This window comes from Macaca nemestrina, chromosome 12 (assembly GCF_043159975.1).
Source record: "Macaca nemestrina isolate mMacNem1 chromosome 12, mMacNem.hap1, whole genome shotgun sequence".
Classification (NCBI taxonomy): domain Eukaryota; kingdom Metazoa; phylum Chordata; class Mammalia; order Primates; family Cercopithecidae; genus Macaca; species Macaca nemestrina.
In genome coordinates, this window is record NC_092136.1 from 78689912 (window position 1) to 78707120 (window position 17209).

At 41.8% G+C, this 17209-nt stretch overlaps 1 protein-coding gene across 18 annotated transcripts in view; it reads right to left on the minus strand.

Moving 5' to 3' along the window:
• The window catches only part of LOC105468948 (teneurin transmembrane protein 4), a 3228145-nt gene that overhangs the window by 815227 nt on the left and 2395709 nt on the right, over positions 1-17209 (minus strand). The window contains exon 7 of one of the 18 annotated variants that reach the window (XM_071075885.1): positions 6823-6993. The exons of the other annotated variants lie outside the window; for them this stretch is intronic. The gene's annotated coding sequence lies outside the window, so the exon portion shown is untranslated. The remainder of the gene's footprint in view (positions 1-6822; positions 6994-17209) is intronic. 18 annotated transcript variants of the gene reach the window in all.

The following is a 17209-nucleotide window of genomic DNA, read 5'->3' on the forward strand; positions in this document are numbered from 1 at the left end:
ACCGGATATAATTCTACCTTTAAACCATTGTTAGATTTTTCATATAAGTTCATAAATTTGAAGCAAACAAATCCTTTTTCAGGCCAAAATCAGGTCTCTTGATTTTTATCTTGGAGAAATTAAGTCCCTGTAGCTTGGTGGCATATGAGAACCCTCTTGGGTGTACTGGCAAACACAATCCTCTGGTTTTTTAACCTAGGACCCACAAGACACTCTCAAATCAGTTTTCAAAGCACCATGCATTGAGAGTATGCTGTGTGAGGCATTGTACTGTTTGCAGTAACCATGAAGGCTGACTCTGACTGTCTCCATTTTATAGGCAAGGAAACTAAGGCTCAAAGCCACATGGCTAGGAGCTGGCAGAGCAAAGTGTTAGACTCCGGTCTGTAGAGCTCCAAAGCCTGTATTCTCTTCACCACCTCCCTCTAATCTACTGCTCTGGGACCCTGATCTCCTCCTCTATGCAGAATTCACTGTTGACAGAGCTCCAAGCTAAAAACCATTGCCTCAAAATGACAGAGGAAAATCGAGTTGTCAGATGTGACCCAGAGCAAAGCTCTAATTCAGAATCATTTAGTTTCATATCTGCCACCTGAGACCACAACCACATTTCTCCTTTCTCATTGAAGGAGAACACAGAGACATACTTTCTCAGACTTATTTTTTAGGACCTGCATCTGTGGAGGCGCTGCTGCCATGGGACTTACTAGTCACTAACATTTAGAGTTATACTTGCTACATGACGATTGAAACCCCCATGCCTACTTACTTAAAAAAAATTCCTGTTCTGGATTTTTAGCAGATCCCGACTTGCTACTCTGTCCTGTGCCTGTATCTCCTGACCCACTGGGCACCATGGAAAGCCAATGCTTAATTTCTTCTAATGATGCAAGAGGTAGAAAGAGCCTCTTGAAGCCCTAGCTACCTGCTAAAATTTATAGAATTTTGTCCCTTGCCACGGGTCACACCCTATTTTAATGTTACAAACAAACTCAAAAATGCTGAAAGTGAGTTTCTGATCTGAATAAGTAGGTACTTCTAAGGATAATAAGTGGAAGAAAGCATAATGAAAGATATCAATAGACTGACTACATAAGACTCAAATTTCTGTGCACCAAAACATTCATTAAAAAATAAAATGCAAATAACACTGAGAAAATATTTTTAATAGAGTGGCAAAGACCTAATATCTTTCATAAAGATGGAACTTTTATGAAATGATGAAAAAATTAGTAGGAAAATGGACAAAGGGCATAAACAGAAAATTCATAAAAGAGTAAAGACAAACAGCTAATAAACATGAAAAAGAGTTTCATCTCACTAATAATCAAAGAAATGAAAATTAAAACAATATTAAAGAACTAGTTTTTGTATATCAATATGTCAAAGGTGAAAAAGAAAAATAATTCCTAATGTTTGTAATATGAGAAATGTTTTTACTTTTTTCAATTTGATATACACAAATTCACTTCTCATTACTGTTCAACTTTGCATTTCTTTGACTAAAAAAAGTTTTAAAAATATTGATGTTCCTTGACTGATTGATTCCAATTCTAGTAATCTATGCTAAGGAAGTAATCAAAGATGGAAACATTAATTATATATGTTTATCACAGCATTATTTACATTAACAAAAGTTGGAATGGTAGAGAACTGAAATGTTCAGGGAAAAGAATTGGTTCACTAAATAATGGTACATGTATTACTATGCATGCACAAAAATTGTTGTAAAAAATAGTTGTAATGACATTAGAAAATGTTCATGACATATCTATACATCCATAGGCACACATACGTATATACAATATAATCTTAGTTGCTTAAAATGTCTCCTATAAACACACCCACAAAGAGGAAGGAAGTTCATAAGTGTGCAACAGTGATTATTTCTTGGTGGAGGAAATACAGTATTATGGGTGTTTTATTTTCTTCTTTCCATTTAACTTCAATGTTTTCTATAATGAACATGCATTGCCTTAATAATCAGAAAAGAATTCCAACAAACGTTATTAATAAATAAGAAAGAAAATATCTGGGCAGCTTGTGTTGAAGGCCCACCAAGAAAGTCTAAACACAGACCCCTTCCCTGAACAACTCTGCACACAGAGTCCATCACATGGTTTAGCTGCCAAGTCAGAGTCTGGGGATATGAGGGTAGGGATATGAACCTCCTAGAATTAAGCCTGAATGCAGAGCTAAAGTTAAGCTAAGCCAATCAGAGCATGCCTGGTTATTGTCAGCATACTGTGAAAGTAGTAAACTGTAAAACGCATTTTGAATACTTGCTTAAAAGTCAGGTATGATGCACATGAGATGTTTGCTACCACAAAAGTGAAATATTGTTAGTTACTATTTGGATGAGTAGAAACATGCTATTCTAAAAAAGCACCTTTATTTTCTATAACAATTCTTTAAAAAATATGAAAATTTTTTTCTTAAATGTAATGTATGTATATCATGGAAAATTTAGAAACTATGGAAAAGTAGAGACAAAAAATGATAGTTCTACCATGTAAAGATGACCACAATTCAAATTTTATAGTATTTCTACCCTTAGAATGGTATTTTTATTTATTTGTTTTTGGTCCTATTTCCTCCACATAATTGAGATCATAACATATTTTGTTTCTAAAGAGGTAACCTTTTTTTTTGAGACAGTATTACTCTTGCTCAGACTGAAGTGCAGTGGCACGATCTCAGCTCACAGCAACCTCTGCCTCCCAGGTTCAAGTGATTCTCTTGCCCCAGCCTCCTGAATGGCTGGTGTTACAGACATGCACCACCACACCTGGCGAATTTTTGTATTTTTAATAGAGACAGGGTCTCACCACGTTGGCCAGGCTGGTTTCGAACTCCTGGCTTCAAGTGGTCCACCCACCTCAGCTTCCCAGAATGCTGGGATTACAGGTGTGAGCCACCGCACCCGGCTAAGAAATAACCTAACCTGTTGTTCCTTAATGTTTTTGCATTGGAGGAAAGATCACCATAATATAAGGGATTTGTAATTCACTGAGTGAGTGAGTGAGTGGGGTTGGGGAAAGCACACAATACTGTCTCCATGCACACGAAGGAAGACGTGACTCCTAGAGGTTCAGAGAGACATCCACAGGACAGAATTGATGAGCAAATACTATTGCAAGTGCATTTGAAAATAACGTACCAGGCAGAGGTATTTTATCACCTATTGATAAGTATATTTTAAAATATTTTAGAACATCTTATACTCTCTTTTTGAAAACTTTGGCTTAATCTGTATGCACACAAACTCATATCCTTGGGCTTCGAAATGAGGCATAGAATCTAACCATTAGTTTGAGGCTCTGAAGGCATCTTATTGGATCTGTTTCAATACTAATAGAAATGAGAAAGAGGCCAATCATGGCCTGTATTTTTAAGGGATTTGTGGTTCTCATTTGTATTATCAAATACTTTGTAAGACTTCTTTGGGCCTAAAATTGCCATACTTCACATTCACAGCCAGCTGTGTCCTGTCAGCCAGAGACAGTTCACCCCCAAATCTCGCTGCTCTCTGGCAAGGAGATTCTGTTGCTGAAATGAGCAGTAACATTTGGGGATAGTGTTTGCAAAACAATGTAAAGCCTTGAGAAATTTGTAATACTTGAGTAAAATCCAGATAATATTTTCAGTTATCTCCAGCCATCACTTTAGAAAACAATGAGTGAATGAGTAAATGAAAGAAGACAGGCACTGAGAAACTTTCTTGTGGAGAAAACAGAGCCCAAGTCTCCAGGAAGTTATGTTAAAAACAGCATTAGGTTTTGTTTGTACTTTGATGTGTATTTTCTAAATCAGGAATTTCAAATAATGTCAGCATAATAACTGGCACCATTTATCTAGTGCCTCAAGTATTGTGTGAAAGCTCCTTTGTAGATATTACAACAAGTAACTCTTCAATAGTTCTTGGTCATTAGTCCCCCGTTTCACAGATGATGAAACTGATGCGTAGTGGAAAAGATAAAAGTGAAATGCCAGTGTGTGTTTGCTTGTTTGTTTTCAAGGGTTTTTTTTTTTTTTTTTTTTTTTTTTTTTTGCTGTGACTATCTTTTTAATGTAGTCCTTGATTGGATCTATTCTGCAGTTACAAAGGGATCATTTTGGTCTTTGATAATAATTAGTTGGAATTTATTATTTATTTTTGTGACCGTTCCTGTAAGTCTCAGCAGTAGGACACTGTTAAAATGTGTTGTGTTCCACAGGACCAGAAACAAAATACCACATGTTCTCACTTACAAGCAGGAGCTAAACACTGAGTCCGCATGGACACAAAGAAGGGAACAACAAAACCGACACTGGGGCCTGCTTGAGGGTGGAGGGAGGGAGGATGGAGAGGATCGAAAAACTGCTTATCAGATGCTGTGCTTATTCCCTGGGTGGTGAAAGCCCCATGACACACAATTTACCTATATGACAAACCTGCGCAGGTACCACTAAACCTAAAATAAAAGTTAAAAAAAATGAGTCCTTAACAGAAAGCAGTTTTCTTTACCTCCTTTTGTAACATCAACAGCTAGCATGTATCTGTGGTGGAGGCCCTGTGTTCACTATTTGGCATGTACTGCTGTATATCACATCCTCACCACAACTCTACTGATGGAAGAAAGACCAATTGACCAACACATTAACCAAAAACTTGTTTTTCAAATGAGGAATTGGAAGCATAGGAAGGCTAAGTGACCTGCCTACAACATACACCTAGTAAGCGACACAAAGTTTGCATCCCTCTCAGTTTGGGCCCCATCTTCATCCACTGAGTTGTGATCTCCACTAATCAATAAGAACCCGTCATCATAAAATTACAGAATTTAGAGGAGTAAGGTCTTAAGAAGCTCCTTATAAGAAAGTACATGGAGGCCAGGCACAGTGGCTCATGCCTATAATCCCAGTACTTTGGGAGGCTGAGGTGGGTGGATCACTTGGGGTCAGGAGTTTGAGACCATCCTGGCCAACATGGTGAAACCCGTCTCTACTAAAAATACAAAAATTAGCCAGGTGTGGTGGCAAGCTCCTGTAGTCCCAGCTACTCTGGAGGCTGAGGCAGGAGAATTGCTTGAACCTGGGAAGGGGAGGTTGCAGTGAGCCAAGATCACACCACTGGACTCTAGCCTGGGCAACAGAGCAAGACCCCATCAAAAGAAAGTACATGGACAAAGGGATGCAAAGCCCAGAGAGGGCAATGATTTGCCTTGGGTTACACAGTGAAGGAATGGCAGTGAAGACTGTATGCTCCCAATTCAGTGTCTTAAAAGTAATCACATTATCAACTGGTAAAGATTTATAGTCACAGGTGAGTTTTGTTGGTAGCTTCTTGACCATCAATTTTTCATCTTCTAAGAGCTCTGTGTAGATTGCTTGGCATCTTACCCTTACTATGTCAAAGTAAGGTCTTTTACTTCATGTCAAAGACCCCCAGCAAGGGTGCAGTGTCAAGTGCTTTCCAAAGGGTCACAGGCCCTGGCTGTTCTACACTCTCCCTTCATATCCTTGTCCAAGGCCCAGGGACGGACAGAACCACAGGTCCATTTAGTAGCACCAAACACCCCACTTCTACTGATGACGGGTGTCTCTTGAACCACTGAGCCAAGGTGGGGCTTCCATTTTTCCCATTTCTCCTCCCCTGCAGCATGCTTTTATGAATTCCCAGCTCCTCCAGGGATCACCCCACCTGTGGCGGGGGTTCAGTACTTAGAATTCCTGGGTTGGAGCACAAGAAAAGGAAAACTAGAAATAGGTCTAGACTTCAGAGTGCTCTGTCTAGCACAGTCCTGAGCATTGCTGTTAATAATGAAGGTCTAACGTCCACGTCTGCAACTTTGCTTGGCTCCAGCAGTCCCTTCACACCCACCCCAGGCATTTCCCCAAGTGATAGAGAACAGCAATGAACCACAGCTTGGCCTTTCTGTTTAGCCCCTTGGCTGGGCTTCAGGAAGTCTCTGCCTCCCTTAGTGCTTGCTAGAATTGACTAGAGAACAGTGCTTGACTCAAATAACTGAAAAATATACTTAACACCGCATTGATTTTCCATATAATTTTATAAGCACAAACATTCTTTTTCATTTCCTGACAAACAACTATATTCCCCAAAGTGTCCAATAAAAATCAGTAATTTGCACATCACTGTTTTTGTCAGTGGCTGTTGTTTGGAGTTAGTCACCAAGACCAACGTCTTTCTCCTGATGCCTTTATCCCTCTGTACCCCCTTCCCCAAACAAATCCCAAAGAAGAACTGGGGAATAAGGGTGGAAAGCTATGTAGACCTTCCTGATGCTGTGTTCGAGGCCCTTTTTGAAAAAAGAATACATAATTTTCAAGCAATTCTTCATGGAAAAAGGAAACCAGGGGCAGAGATGAAACATGCTACACTAAACACTGTACTGTCTCCACAATTCTGAACAGCACATAGGCTGCACAGGTCCCCTCCCCTCCAGCTCATCCCCAGCTACGAGCAGGGACAAATCCTTCTGGTGCAAGTGGAATGCTGGGATGATTAATCCAATGACTGACAAACGTCTCAGGCCAAACAGGCACCCCAATGTCCAGTGGCAAGTATTACTCTCAAGTTGCATCATAAGACAAGCAATGACAAGGGTGAAAATTGAAAATGGTAAGTTGTCATTCCTAGGAATCTTCACGTTGTTCCCTCTCCCCCTAGCACCAGGAACACAGCATAGTGTGTTCATTTTTACATGTCATTCCTAACTTCCAGGACAGCCTTTCTTCCCAACCAACCTCTCCTCTCTTAGAAACAGCGACCTAGGCTGAATGTGACAGCAAAGAAACAAAGAGGAAGGTGTTGATTCTCACCCAGAAGTCTTGTCTCCTCACAGTCCTTTAGAAGCTCAATCCTCAGGAGACAGGGCACTGGGGGTTGCCAAGGGGACCTGAAATACAGGTTTGCCACAATCCTGACCAAATCAGCTCCCAGGGCTGAGAAGGGAGAAGGTGTCAGTCATTCAAAACCCATCGTGGCTGATTCTGAAGTGGAAAAAGAAAAAAAGAAGCAAAGAAAAGCATCGCTCAGCAATGGACAGGAAGAAGAGTTAAGAGGCTGAGCTCTTCAGCAAGAAATGCTATAGCTCTTTCAACTTGGACAGAGCCAGGACCGTGGGCTGCTTGTGTCAGAAAGTGTGTGTTCTTGCTTAGTGCTTAGGTTTTGTTGTTTTTCCAACCTCTTTCCCTGAGCCCTGGCACTGGGGAACGTGGAATGGCTCAACCTGTTGTAATCAAACATGTGGGTTGCTGTTTGTTGCAAAGATATTGCAGCAGCCTCTTCATTAAATGAGGCTGTTCTTAAATGCTAAGAATTAATTTCCTTGTCTGTAGTTGCCTGCTTGTACTCTGGCCTTGGTGTGGAGTGGGGCGCTGGGCGGGAGTATACAGAGTAGGATGAAGGGAACACTGGGCAGAGTAGGACTCTGTGCCTGGAGGCTCCTTGGAAGAATGACCCATAATTCTGACTTGCTGGAGCCAGTGGGCCCCTGACAACCACCTCCATGTCTCGTTCTTAGGAGATGTGGCAGATACTACAGGGGACTCCAGCACATGCAGTCTATGCACAGTTGGGCCCTGATCTTTAATCCCACCCCAGGCCTCTGGCATCAACTTGAATACTGTCTCCTGGAATCTCAGCAGGACCTCTGAATCCTGTGCTTTCTGATGACAGGGCGTGCTCAAGGGTGGTGTCATCTGGGAAAACAGAAAAGGACTTCATTCACCCATTTGTTGGCTCATTCACTCAGTTATTCGTTCATTGCCGCATGTATGCATTCATCAGTCCATTCATGTATTCATTCATTCATTCCTCCTTGCATGAGTGCATTTATCTATTAATTTATCCGTTCACTCTCATGTGTTCATTTGCCCACTTAATATTACTCATTCATGTATGTATTTATTGACTTATTAATTTACACGTTCATTTACATTATTATTCATTGACATATTCATTCATTTGCCTATTACTACACCCTTACAAGCCATGCACTTGACTAATGTGCATGCATTCACTTTTGCCTATGTGAGAAAAACTCATCTACTTTTTCTTACAAGTGCTTGTTCCTCCATCCATCCATCCATTTATCCACACCTCCAGGCAACCACTTCTAAGTTCGTTTATTCATAGATATGTTGTCTATTAGCTTATATGTTCATGTATTTATGCACTCATTTATTTAACTCTTCACCTATTCATGTTCCACACACATCCTAAGTGCCTACAATGTGCTTGGCATTGTGGGGGAAAGAAAATAAAGAATCAGGCACCCTTCTTGTCCTGAACAAGTCAAAGACAGAAGACCTGTCTGTTCTCAAGGAATCTAATGCAAGAACGTGATGGATGCCCTAAGAGAGAGGCAGAGGAATGTGAAGAGGAAGATTGTAGAGAGAGTTGAGGCCCCAGGCTGCAGGGAACATTGGAAAGAACACTGGGCTTGGCTTCAGTCTCACTGACATGGTCTCAAATCTCGCTCTGCCACTTGGCGCTGGTTAATTAACCTTTCTGAATCTCAGTCTCCTCCAATGATATAGAGCACACTGAGGGGTTGGGAAGACTAAGTGAGGTCACCGACGTGAGATTAACAAAGGCGGTGTGGGGCTCTGTAACGTTCACTTTTTTCCTCCTCCCCCTCTACATTTATTTTCTAAACTTTGTCAGCAAGTCTGCCTTTACCCACTCTGGGGGTGGGACTGGGGAGAAGGGGTGAAGCCCAGGGGTGAATCTCCCTCAGCTCACAGGGAGCTAGTTGGAGGGGCTGAGGAAGCAGAAGTTAATCTCTGAGAGGTTTCCAGACCCTCCCCAGGGTCGCTTGAGAAAGGCTGAGGGAAGCTGTCAGTCTTTCAAATGTAAAACCTGCCAAAGTGAATTGGTCAAAGGAATCTATTAACATAGGATTTGCGCAAACCCTCTTTGTTGGGTGAAAGGGGATGAAGGATTTTATCAAGAACAGAATGAGATCAGGGCCCAGGTGCCACTTTGGGGATGGGATGAAAGGAGGGGGTCTGACCGGTGAGGGTGTACACCTCTCTGAAGGCCTGTGGTTCCAGGCAGAGAGGGGAGGGAGCCTCCATTTCTTGAGCCACCCACTCTATTGTCTAGACCTTGTGTGGATGCTGGGTGTACATTATCTCACTTGTTTCTTGCAGTAGCCACATGAGCCAGGTATTATTACAAATGAGGAAACTAAAAGGTTCAGCAGTTTGCTCAAGGTCACATAATTAATAAGAAGCAGAAGCAGAATTTAAATGCAGACCTGTCTGATTCCAAAACCTCTGCTCTGATCCACGATAACACACTTCCTCATGAAGGTTTTCCACCCTCTGTAGCCTTTTCTAAAAGCTTATGTAAATAGGGTATGAACGGTCATTGTCCAAAGATTTTTTTACTGTCTTTACTAACTGAATCCTAAAATGTTAACAGAAGTAGGCCAAATCTTCAAGGGAACAAATGAGAATTTTTATTTTAGAGTCATATACAATATATGTGTATAGTATATATTGGTTTCATTTTTATTTTAAAATATTTTTAGCAGTTGGGACATAAAAATATGACATGAAACACAAACAGCTTCATGGTTTCCCATTATGCTTCAAGGCAGGGGGCCTGGGGTTGTGGCTGTCTTGGCAGGACTGGTTTCACAGCCTAGGCTTGCAGTGAGAAATTAAGAATGTGACAGGTTCAGAGCTGCTATTCCAGATATGTGAGTATAAGTATAGTGGGGACACGGGGCAATGAGAGTCCTAGGCCAGAATCAGAGAAGGAAGGCCAGTGTTACGGACTAAACTGTGACCCTTCCAAATTCCTGTGTTGAAGCCCTAACCTCCGGTATCTCAGAATATGACTGTATTTGGAGATAGAGCCTTGAAAGGGGCAATTAAGGTAAAATAAGGCCCTTGGAATGGGCCCTAATCCAATCTTACTGGTGGCCTTATAAGAGGAGATTAGGACACACAGTGGGACACCAGGGGTGGGCATACACAGAGGCAGGACCATGCAAAGAGGCAGCAAGAGGTCAGTCATTTTCTAGCCAAGGAGAGAAGCGTCAGCCGAAACCAACCCAGCTTGCACTTCGATCTTGGACTTCTGGCCTCCAGAAGTGAGAAAATACATTTCTGTTGTTTGAGCCACTCAGTCTGTGGTATTTTGTCATGGTAGCCCTAGTAAACTAATCCAGCCAGGGAGCATCTGTGGTGGTCAGAGGAACTTGGGGGGATTAGAAACAGTGGCTTTTCATACTCAACAGGGAGGCACTTCAGTATTTTTACAATGACTACAACCCTTTTGGGGCATACCGCTGCATTGGCTTGGAGCAAGTGTGGCCTAAATAAGGGGGAAGGGCTGTAGATGGGGTGACCCTCTTCAGAAGAGACATTTCCAAGTAAGTGGAGAGGCAGTGTGGCATTGTGAGAGAGACAGGTGGAGGAGGTGTGAGCACAAACTACCCCAGAAGATCCCTCGGGACCCAGAATCAGGTGTGAAGGAAATATGAAGACTTCTAAGACACAATCTGATGAAGACAGGGAGAATGGGAGAGAAGATAATAGCAGCATTTGAGCAGGTGACAGTAGACTGTAGAAAGCCCAATCCTGAGTCAGTGGTAGGGAATGCCAAGAATCATCCTCATTTCTACTGCCAAGCCTGCAAATAGCTCAGGAATTGGCAGCTTCAAGTATATCTGGAACTGAGGAGAGGTGAGCAGTTAGATCTCTAGAACCCTCCCTTGCTTCACATTTCTGGGAGATTGGTCCTCCCCCACCTGGGGAAAGCTGGAGATTTATTGTCTGGAGAGGGTGAGTATATTAGTCTGTTCTCACACTGATAATAAAGACATACCTGAGACTGGGTAATTTATAAAGGAAAGAGGTTTAATTGACTCACAGTTTGGTATGGCTGGGGAGGCCTCACAATCATGGCAGAAAGCAAATGAGAAGGAAAGTCACATCTTACATGGTGGCATGCAAAAAGAACTTGTGCAGAAGAACTCCCATTTATAAAACCATCAGATCTTGTGAAACTAATTCACTACTATGAGAACAGTATGGGGAAAACCACCCCCATGATTCAATTATCTCCACCTGGCCCCACCCTTAACACATAGGGATTATTATAATTCAAGGTCAGGTTTGGGTGGGGACACGGTCAAACCATATCAGTGAGCAACATAATTTCTCTGGGCTGAAGGACACCAGGTACAGTTGAAGCAAGACACCTGATATGATTAGGATCTGTATCCCCACTCACATCTTATGTTGAATTGTAATCTGCAATATTAGAGGTGGAGCCTGGTGGGAGGTGACTAGATCAAGGGTGTGGAGTTCTTATGAATGGTTTAGTACTGTCCACTCTCTGCTGTTCTCATGATAGTGGGTGAGTAAGTTATCATGAGATATGGTTGTTTAAAAGTGTATAGCTCCTGCTCTGGCCAAATAAGACAAGCCTGCTTTCCCTTCATATTCTGCCTTAATTGTAAGTTTCCTGAGGCCTCCCCAGAAGCCTAGCAGATGCCAGCATTATGCTTCCTGTACAGTCTGAGGAAACATAAGCCAATTAACCCTCTTTTTTTTATAAATTATCCAGTCTCAGGTATTTATTTATAGTAGTGCAAGAATTAACTAATACAGCACCCCACTGAACAAAGGATGTGTGTATATATCTGCATGTAGAAAGCCAAGACCATCCCACTGCCAGCTTCCAGCCATAGGCTGTAGGAGGTTTCTACTGCTGTTGTAACGTCCACAAGCTTAGTGACTTCACTTTATTATCTTACAGTTCTGGAGGTTACAAGTCCAAAATCAGTTTTAATGACTAAAGTCAAGGTGTTGGTAGAGCTGTCTCTTCTGGAGGCCCTGAGGGAGAACCTGTTTCTTTGCCTTTTCCAGCTTCTGGAGGATACCCACACTTCCTTGGCTTATGACCCTTCATTTCAACCTCTGCTTCTGTAATCACATCTTTCACTTGGAGCCTCTTTCTTCCTTTTGTAAGAGCCTTTGTGATTACAGTGGGCCTACAGGGTAATCCAGAATAGTCTCCCTATCTCAAGAGCCTTAACTTAATGACATTTGCAAAGCTCCTTTTGACATGTTAAGTAACATATTCATAGGTTCTAAGGATTAGGACATGGACCTTTTTGGGGACCATTATTCTTCCTACCACACAGGGAAGGATCTTCTCTGAAAGTCTAGTTAATCTGATCATTCCAAGAAGAACCAAAGGGACTGACACTGGGGGTTCCTAACACTGGCTTGGCTGGCTCTTCTGCAGTGACATTCACTGTGGTAAGCCCCACCTGCAAGCTCAACCGGCTTCTCATCCCCAGTCCTTAAATATGGGTAGATATCTGAAGAGAGCCACTAGCATGGAAGATGGAGACCAAAACAGAGAAAGGAGACTTGGGGAACATGGGGTCCATGTAGGGAGTAGAACAGTGAAAAGAAAAACTCTCAGGGAAATTATACCCATTAGAAGGATTGGAAGATGAGGTTGAGATCTCTTAGGAAATCGTACAAATCAAAAATTAAACCAAAATACAAAACAAAACCAAGGAAGTGAAAAGTATGAGAGAAAAGATAAGTAAATCAGAAGACTGATGTAGGAGACTCTCTATCTAAATAATAGGAGTTCCAGAAAGGAAAACAGAAAATGAGTAAGGAAATCATTAATAAAATAATTCAAAAATGCTTCCAGAATTGAACGGTATGAGTTCTGAGATGTAAGAGCCCACTGAGTGCCTAGAATAGTGGATAAAAACACATCCACCCAAGACACATCATTGTGAGATTTCACAACTCTGGGGACAAACAGAAGAGTTTAGAAGTTTCCAGTGAGGAGTAAGCTCAGACAAGAGCTGAAGAATCTGAAAGTCTTCCAGCTGCTTAGTGGTAACACTAGAAACTGAGACAGTGGAGTCATACTTTAAAAATGCTGAAGAAATGACTTCCAACTCAGAATTCTATGTGTGAGGTGGGATACACACTTTTTCAGATATTCAAGGCTTCAAACATTTTTACCTCTCATGTACCTTGTTTCAGGAAGCTTTTTGGAGAATGTCTTCCCCCACAAACAACAAAGTAAACCAGGAAAAAGCAAATGATGTGAAACTGGCAATATGGGATTGACTCATTGACTGATTGATTGATTTTGAGACAGGGTCTCACTATGTTGTCCAGGCTGGAGTGCAGTAGTACGATCTTGGTTCACTGCAACCTCTATCTCCTGGTCTCAAGAAATCCTCCCACCTCAGTAGATGGGACCACAGACATGTGCCACTGTACCTGGCTAATTTTTTTTTTTTGTTTTTTGTATTTTTGGTAGAGATGGGGTTTCACCACATTGCCCAGGGCTGGTCTCAAACTCCTGAGTTCAAGCGATCTGCCCATCTCAGTCTCCCAGAGTGCTGGGATTACAGGCGTGAGCCACTGTGCCCAGCCCAATATGGGATTTAATACAGGAGAGAGGAGAAGCCGAGGCCAAGGAGGCAGATGTGCTTCAGGCATGGAGGGCATCAGTCCAGATGGAGACAATCAGAAGGTTCCAGAGGGAGTCTGGACTCTGCTCTCAGCTCTCCAGGCCAGGGGGCTAAAAGGAGACTTCTCTCCACCAGTAGATGAGTGTACAGTTGCTTTTGTTGCCAAAGATATAGATTGCCTAGATTCTAGGCAATAGTTTTTCAGGCTGAGCCTGCACCTATGTGGCTTCATTTGATCTGACTTTGTTTTCCAGTCTTCTTTTTACTGATCTGACTCAGTATCCCCTTCAGCATTCTAGGTCCCTGATTCCCCATACCCTACACATTGCCTGGGACACCACCTCCCTGACATATCACCAGCTGTTGCCTATTTTTTCCCCAGGGAGTGACTGAAGGCTGCTTCCTGAGCTCTCAGCCCTGTGTGGAGAGCTCACTGGGGACTGTGATGTTGCTGCTTGGGGCTGAGGTTTCCACAGGCTCACCCACCTACTTGCCTATCTCCTATCCTGAGGTGGCCCCTCTTTGGCCAACACACACTGGACTGGGCACTCTCCAGTCCTCAGGATTCTCCTCCACAGACAGTCTTCCCCTAGCCCTACTCTGCAGTGCTCAGGCCTCTTCCTTCACCCCACTAACCCAGGGTGAGCGGGTGAGTGGGGACAGCATAGCCCAGGATGTTTCATGCCAGAATCTCTTGGCATAGAACAACACTGCCTTTTGATGTTGAGATCCTCTTTCTGCCAGCTCCACAACCGGAAATCAAGACCTGAAGATAAGGCTAAGTGTGGGAAATAAAGATATTCAGCCTGTTGTTGCCTGGCTATCCCTTTACCCTTTGCCTTCCTCCAAAACAAAACAAAACAAAACACTCTTTGAACACTCAAGAGCAAGAGTGACATTTATCATAGTAGTCATGAATCTACTCTAATTTGAAGAGTAAATCATTAGCAACATCAAGCAGATGGTGTTATAAGCTAGTATTAGTAAAAATCACACACACGTCACTACTGATGGTGACATACAAATGTAAATGGCAGACAATCACAGGTTTTGGGAGGAGGCCAAACATCCCTCTTCCTTTATTCCTTTCTTCCATGGTCTTTCCAGAAAGACACCCATCGCTTGGAGAGAGGGTGGGGATTGTAGAGTGATATTCAAAACTGCTAGTGGAAGTCAGTTTCAAGGAACATTCATTGCCCATCTATTACTCACCAGACGTTGAACTGCTGTAAAATACTCCATGTGATTAAGTCAGGGAAATGGGACACCCGAAATTATCATCATCAATTATAGCAATGGATAAGTGTGCATTATGGGAGAGTCCCTCAGTCATCCTCTTTTTTGTACCTGTAAACTGGGGGTGACATTTTCCATGCCAGTCAACTCTATGAGGTAAAGGAGCCTATAACTCTGAATGAACTCTAAAGTTTAGTCTCACAAGTATTGCTGCTGAAATTACTCTTTCTGGAACAGAACTTTACAGGTTTTAAAGCATCTCAAATTCATTATGTGTTTTCATCCTGTCAGCATTCCAAGGAAGTAGGCTGGAATTAGAACTTTTCTAGCAGTTTTTGGCAATGCCATCAGAAAGGGGAAAGTACAATGTCATCCGAATGTCATTAGCACTTTGAATCTACCAGGCAGGCATGCGTCGAGGCTTTCCAGTGTGAATATTCTCATTGAAACAGGGCTCCGTATTTTGATATTAAAACATGAGCGGGCCTGGTCTGTTCTGTTTGGCAGAGTATGAGCTCCCTACAAACCACTGTGCCTTTCTCAGTTCCAGTTTAGCACCTGGGAAAGAAAAGAGCTCAGGAAGTGTTCATTGACTGACTGACTGACCGACTGAATGGATGGATGGATGGATGGATGGATGGATGGATGGATGGATGGATGAATAAATGGGGCAAGGCACAGGAGATTTGACTAGTGGGTAGAAGAAAACTGAGATCACAAAGGTCTGGGACTAAGATCCTCAAAATGTGATGAATGCAAGATAAGAGGTTCCCAACATAAACACTAAAATTGTAAGCTGAGAAGAGAATAGATTAAAATATATAGGAAATTTAAAAATGTGAACATACGTTGTATTTAAGATCAACAATAAGCAAACGAGAAGCTTGTGTCTATGTTGACATTTCAATTCTTACCATAATTTTTTATTAACTTATATTTATTTATGATTTTTGGCACATTAAAGGGCTTTTTTTTTTTAAAAAAAGGAAGAAATCCTGAGAATCAGCCTTGCAAGTAAAACAAGAAACACAAACACAATTTTCCACTTTACTAAATTTAAATGATAGCTTTCTTAATCAATTAAAGAGAAATCAACTATTATTAATTAAATGCTCAAACATGAAATGACCACTAGCATGATCAACACAGACTCATCTCCACAGACTCATCTCCTACACCACTGGTAGCTAATAAGCCTTTTTATGTGATTGACATTAGCAACCACACAGCAAACAAAAGGAATGTCCACTAAGGCCTGGAGGCTAAGTGATTGTGCTCTGGATTACTGGTAGAGGATTAACTAAAGATACACACACACACACCAGGTAAAGCCTTTTATAAACTATATAGTTTTCATCTATTAAATAGCAACACATATAATTCAACTTTATGGGCAGTAAGAAGTCACTCGTTTAACATAGTCATTGGCCTGGCAATAACTACGTGCCAGGCAATAGGTGTGGTGTATGTAATGACTGTGTGCCAGGCAATAGGTATGGTGTATGTAATGACTATGTACCAGGCAATATGTATATGTAGTAACTGTGGGTCAGGCAATATGTATATGTAATAACTATGTGCCAGGCAATACATATATGTCATAACTATGGGCCAGGCAATATGTATATGTAATAACTGTGGGCCAGGCAATACACATATGTAATAACTATGGGCCAGGCAACATGTATATGTAATAACTATGGGCCAGGCAATACATATATGTAATAACTATGAGCCAGTAATATGTATGTATAATAACTACGTGTCAGGCAACAACTATGTGTCAGGTGGTATGCGTATGAAATAACTGTGTGCCAGGCAATATGCTTGATCCTGGGGATACAAAAGTAGACAAACTATAAACTGAAAGTGCTCACAGTCAAGAAGTGAAAACAGACCTGGAAATCAAAGGAAAATAACTTGGTTTGATGTAAAAATAAGAACAAAAAGTGGGGCAGCCCAGAGGAGGAAGGGAGAAATTGACTTTCTTAGATAGAAATTCTTTAAAAAAAAAAAAAAAACACAACTCCTTTGAACCTGGTGCTCCATGGGCCATGTCTACTTCACAGTGTAGCCAGATGAGAATTGGTGATCATGTTGCTCTTCTCCTTAAAAAGGTCCAGTGTTAATGTCCATCTCTTTGACTAGACTCTCAGTTGCAGGAGGGCAGAGCCTGAGTTTGTTTTGCTCACTGCTCAATACTTCACACTAATCATGTGTTCCATGCAAAGTAGGTACTTAAGTTTATTTGTTGAATAAGTGAACTGGAGACACCAAAACAGGATCATAAAGTTTCAAGAAGTTTTCTTCCTTCTCTTTCTACATCAGTGTGTTCTGGTGGTTAAGGTTTGTAGGACCTTCCCACACAGAGCACTGTGGGGTTAAGAGCATGAACTTTGGACCCCATGAGATAGAATTTCAAATCTTAACTTCCCCTTTTCCTATCTGTATGACCTTGAACAAATGATTGAACCTCTCTTAATTTTAGTTTCCCC